Here is a 6000-nt window from a genome sequence, read left to right as displayed (position 1 = left end):
CAATGTGGATTTCCAGACTGGATTTGGAGACAGAAAAAGGGCATGAGTAGGAAAACCAGTGAAATTCAAATAAGGTCTGTAGTTTAGTTGATAGTGTTGCACCAATGTTAATTTTTTGAGATTGAATTTGATTCTTGTACTAGGATTATGTAAATTATTATTGTTAGGGGAAGCTAGGTGAAGAGTATATGGCAACTTTTTATACCACAGCTACAATTTTTCTGAAAGTCTGAAATTATTTCGAAATGCAAAATTTAAAATCGGGTGAGTAATAGTTCTTACAGTATAGGGATGGAATGCAGATCGAACACACAAGTCCGCAGTGCACTGCTGGGTAAGGGTTCTAAAAACGATAGTGATTTTTACTGCTAGCTTCTTTCCATCTGTTATCGAACACTTAATATAGCCCCAACATGCTCACCATTGCTTGATGGCTTTCTCTGTCTCCAGCCCTCAGCAGTGACTTCTCTGAGTAAACAAGATTCCTCAGATCAGCCCTAAAAACCAAGAGTTTAAATAAATGCAAACTGTGCCTTCTGGCTGCCTGTATCACTCCGATTATGAAATAGAAACCAGAGGCTCCTGAGTGCTGAATACAACACACTAACAACTCTGCCCCCACCTCCCCCAGAGGCAGATGCTACAATTTATTTGGAAAACTCTAAGAGGAATAAAAGAAAGCACCCATTCTCAGACTGACTTGCCAAAGTGTGGATAACAAAGGGTCATGTTTGGTTTTATCCTGGATCACATTCTACCCTAAATCAGTGGTCTCCAAACCTCTGATAAGGCAAAATATTTTGCAACTACTCTCTCGATATTTATTTATTTACTTATTAAGTATATACATATACTACTGTATTCACACATTCTGTGAATACTAAACCATATGTAAGAAAAAATGTAAAGAGGAAATGATAGAAAAGAAATAAATGATGTTTTGAAAAATTATTCAAACACATTAAAAAATTGTTGAACTCTTGCTACATTATTATTGTTACTTGGATATTGAAAACAGTGTGACTCAATATCCTTCATTATTTTTAAATTCTTGGTTTATAATCATATGGTACAGTTTATATCAATATCTGATTTTAATGGTTGTCATAAGTGGAAAAGTAACTTCATAAAAATGTCTCCCAGCTCAAAGAAAAGTATCACGTGCTATACTTATTTTTCAAATACTTTCCATCTTCCATTTCCATGTACCAATTTTGCAAAGATTTTTGTTGAAATTTGATCATTTCTATCTTCCCTAAGATTAAGCTATCGTTCTTGAAAATGAATTAAAAAGTGTTGAATCTTTACGCTTTTAACACATGAATTTAAAATCCACAAAAATGTTAGGTTTTTAATTCTATCAGAAAATTGTGTTTCCAGGTCTTTCAATTGTGTACAGTATTGAGCATTTTTATAGGTCATTTGCATAATTTTCAATAATGTAACTATATCAGCTGTAACCCCTTAACAGGAATATTCCAAACATCTTTTTTAATAATGCTCTCTCCATGGTCCAATTTTCTTTAAAAAAAAAACCGACCCTTTTCTCTCTCATTTTTTCAAGTGTCACCTTTACCCCGAAGGCACGGAATAAGCGTGTGTCGGACCAAGCGCCTGGGCCTGGAACGTGAGGAACGTGAACTCTGCCCTCTTCCTGTGCTTGCATTATTCCCATCACCTTCTCCCTAAGGAATCTCTTTGGCCACTTGTCCAACGCCATTTGGGAAGGCTTGGTTTAATTAAAACTAGAGTGACCACGAGGCCCCCGTCTGGTCTTCCTGGAAGGTGCCCTCTTCGTGGGGCTGGAGTCAGCGAGGCTAAGGGGATGTACACATCCACAGTCCACACTCCTCTCCCAGACCATGCACCCCAGCGTCCTGGAATTTCCTCCCAGGGCTCTGTCAGCTTCTTCCCAGGGGCTGTCCTCTCACAAGCAGATAGCATCAGCAAGATGCACACACCCTGCAGCCCCCGGGGAGACAAGGGGATGAGACAGAGCCTGGACATTCAGGTTCATCCCCTGCAAACACCTGTGCACAGAGCCCCTCAGACTTAAGTGGAGCTAGAGGTAGAAAGAAAAAAGAGATGGGCTATGGGCTGGGTAACATTCCAGCCAGAGCATGGAGAAGCGCAAGAATTCTAAACCTGAACCTGGCTCTTCAGGTCATCATGAAGGTATATTTGTAAAAGCAAGAGCCTAGAACATGTCTTATTTAACATTTCGATATTCAGACATACAGTAAGTGGGCCTCCTTTTGTGTAACTGACTGTCTCCAAAATTGATCCGGGCAAATTGGTGTCACTCTGCTGCATCCTCTACACGGGCAGCCACTTCAGAAGGCCATTTGATGAGGCTCCTCTTTGCCTATAGAAGTGTTGGGCAACTCTAACTTGAGCTCTGATTTTGAGGGGTCTGTAGGCAGCTTCTGGCCTGCAACAAGACAGTGCACCAAGATTTATGGTCTCCCAGTTAGAGAGTGGGAGCCAGCCTACTCAGTGAACGGTGGACTGGCACGGAGCTGAAAGGCCCAATCTACCAAAATGAGATGATTCTCTTTGGGGAACTGAGAAAGAGAAAAGTCCTCAGCTCCTCCCCAAACCTAAAACATTTCAAGAGCTGCTCTAATGACTGCCATTGCCAACATAAAAGACATTCCAAAAGTATGTGTTGGGGGGGCCCAGGGGGGAGGGAGTGGGGGAGGGAATTTGTCTGAGAAATAGAGAAGGCACATGCAAATAATTTCGAAGTATTATTTGTTAATTTCTAAGGAGCATAGTTAATCGATTTACCTTCGAGGCAACACAGAGGTAAATTAATGGGTGAAAATGTGTTGTTCCCAACCCCTCAATATTGGAAGACTCTGACTCTTCCCTCTGGATGTCTCAGACACGTGAAGGGACCCGAGACTATTAACCCACAGTCTGGGGCACCACTGCCAACTGGAATATCTTAAGTATTAATAAATCCGAATGTCTTTCTTTCTATTTTAGGTTCAAATGACATATGAGAAATAAAAGTTCTTATATTGTCTTTTAGATCCCAGTGGATGATCTAGCTTACTCCACCTTGGTGGCATGGCCCCAAATCATCAATTTCAATTAGACATAACTGAAAAGCCTCAGAGCAGACTTTCTCCTAAAATGGGTACCAAGCAATTAAGATTTCTCAAAAAAAAAAAAAAGAAGAAGAAGAAGAAGAAGAAAATCTAATAACACATTTTAGTCACATAATTGGAAAGAAATTGATATTCTAGTGATGAATATGGAGCAATAGAAGCAGGGCCACAGCAGAAAGATAAATCACTTAGAAGTCAAAGAGTGTCAATTTCCCGTTAGAAAATGAATATTTCTAGGGATCTAATGCATAGCATTGTGATTACAGTTAAGAGTATTGTATTATATACTTGAAAATTGCTAAAAGAGTAGGTTTTAAACGTCCTCACCATCAAAAGAAATGGTGATTATGTGATGTGACGGAGATGTGAGCTAAGGCTACGGTGGTGATCCTATTGTAATACAGAAGTATATCAAATCAGTACATTGTGCACCTTAAGCATACGCAGTGTTATGTGCCAATTGTATCTCAATAAATTGGGAGCAGGGAAGAAGTCAAGAGATGGGGATCTAGTTCAGCTCAGCCTCCGCCCATGTGATAGCCTCGGTTTTCCTGTTTGTAAAATCAGAGGGTTAGAGACGATGTTCTTCTCCAAGTTGAAAAGCTTAGATATGCATCCAATTAAGGGCTGCAAATTCGGATGTCTACAGTGTCCGGAGAGTAAAGACAAATGGACAAAGAAGACCATGTGTGAGACGACAGGGAGTGGTGGAGACTGTGGTGAATCACCACTCGGTCTCACCAGCTGATGCCATTTAGGCAGGAATGTAAGCCTGTGTTTACACACATTCCAATTTTTCAGGAGACACCAGATGTTATATGAGGATTTCTTATTACTAATGATGGCATCTAATTTTTTAAAATAACTTGTTTTTCAGAAACATTGTGCAAGACAAACAAAACCCACCCTGAAGTCAGTTGTTTCCGAATACTTGCACACATCAAATTGCATTTCGACTTCACTGGCAGCCTTAGCTGGAAAGGGCTGTATTTTGCTCTGTCCTAACACCCTTCATGTTTACTTCTGCCGAAGATGTTTATTTGCCTGGGAAGTGGCTCTTTCACAGAAACATTTGTTTTGACTGCCGTGGCAGATCATCCATTTGCTGGGAGGCAAAGAACAGCAAAACCTTTTCCGCTCACAAACATTTTGTGAGGCCAGCTTACGGAAAGCATTTTCGGATTTATTTGTTTCCTTCGGTAAAAGCGGCCAGCCTTGGCTTGGGATGGGAAGATGCCGGTCTGTGCAGATGGGGTGCAAGTTTACACCCCAGGACTACAGATGCAACACCTGATGGGGAGACCTTGATAATTGAAAGGGAAGTTCCACTCCATCTTAACACACGGCTGTCCACGTGAAGACCGGTTCTCCCTTCTGCTCTCTCCTATCCATCTTCATTATCGGGGCCGGCTCCCTGCAACCAAGGACAAATCTCTGACATTGCCGTCTATTTGAAAGGATATCAGGTTAATTCCTCTCCTCTTTGCTTCACACCATTTCATGCAAATGATCTCAGCCTAAACGCACATTTCCAAGGGACTTGTTTTAGATGAACCTTCAATCTTAACTTTACCCTCCAAGCATGCCGGAGTCACCCAGTGTTCAATTTTTAATATGATTGTACAAAAAAATATGGGAAAAAATAGAATCCAAATGATGGACTTAATTTTTTTATATATAATTAGGCAGGAATTAATTTTTCAGAATAATTGTCTAGAGGTGATTCAATTTCACATACTCTTTAAATATGTATTTTTCAGTGCTCTATGGCTTGAAGGGACGATTTAAAATTAGTGTATATAGTAGGCTCTGAATCATAAATAAAAATTCTAGCAGTAAAGCTTTGTCATCTTTGCTACAGAACTTCATTTTGCAAATAAAATTCTACTTTCTTGATAAATCCCCTTTCCTCCCCCAGTACTCCATTGTCTAAATAATTTTATCAGTGGAAAGATAGAGGATTATTGGTTTTTGTTTTGTTTTTGTTTTTTTAATAATTGCAACGTAAAGATGTCATGATGGGCAGAATTCTAAGGTGGTCCCCATACTCTCTACCCACTGGTGTTAATGCCCTGTAGAACTCCCTGCCTTAGCCGGGTTGGGGGGCACTTGTGACTTGCTTCTAGCTAGTAGAATATGACCAAGGTGATGGCATATTGCTCCCTTAATTAGGTTACATTATATGGCCAAGGCCAAGGGAATCATGCCCATGATTATATATCTATATATATCTCTATATAATTTATATGTGTATATGTATATATAATATATAACATATAATTTGTATAATTTATATATTTGTATGTTCACTTCGTATATACACATGACAGGAATTTTATACATGAAATACATATAGAAAGATTTTATATACACAGGTATGTGTGTGTGACCCTGTCTTACTAGCATGCACTAGAGTAAGAAATATTCTAGCCTATGAGAAGTATGAACTTCCTCCGGTGAGGGTGAGCTCCTATGGTGAGTGTGAGCTCCCCTTGGTGAGTTGAACTGTTTATGGTGAGGAGCACGTGGCAAGAAACTGCAGGCAGCCTCTGGGATCTGAAAGTGGCCTCCGGGTGATGGCCTTTAAGGAGCTGGGCCCTGTCGTACAGCCACAAGGATATGAATTGTGCCCACAACCTGAATGAACATGGGAGTGGGTCCTCGGGGGGAAAATGCAGCCTGGCCAGACCTTGACTGCAGCTTGCTGAGAACTTGTGCAGAAGACCCAGTGAAGCCGTTTCTGGACTTCCGAATGTGTGTTCTTTTAAGCCACCTAGTTCGTGCTAATTTGTTATACAGCAATAAAAAACTATACGAAATTCATTTGAGAGGACTTTTGCAAAATGTCATAGACTTTTGATGCTGAGAGAGACTTTAGTCCACT

The sequence above is a fragment of the Rousettus aegyptiacus genome, unplaced genomic scaffold (assembly GCF_014176215.1).
Source record: "Rousettus aegyptiacus isolate mRouAeg1 unplaced genomic scaffold, mRouAeg1.p scaffold_m13_p_12, whole genome shotgun sequence".
In the NCBI taxonomy this organism is placed as follows: Eukaryota; Metazoa; Chordata; class Mammalia; order Chiroptera; family Pteropodidae; genus Rousettus; species Rousettus aegyptiacus.
Note: the sequence above shows the minus strand (reverse complement) of the source record.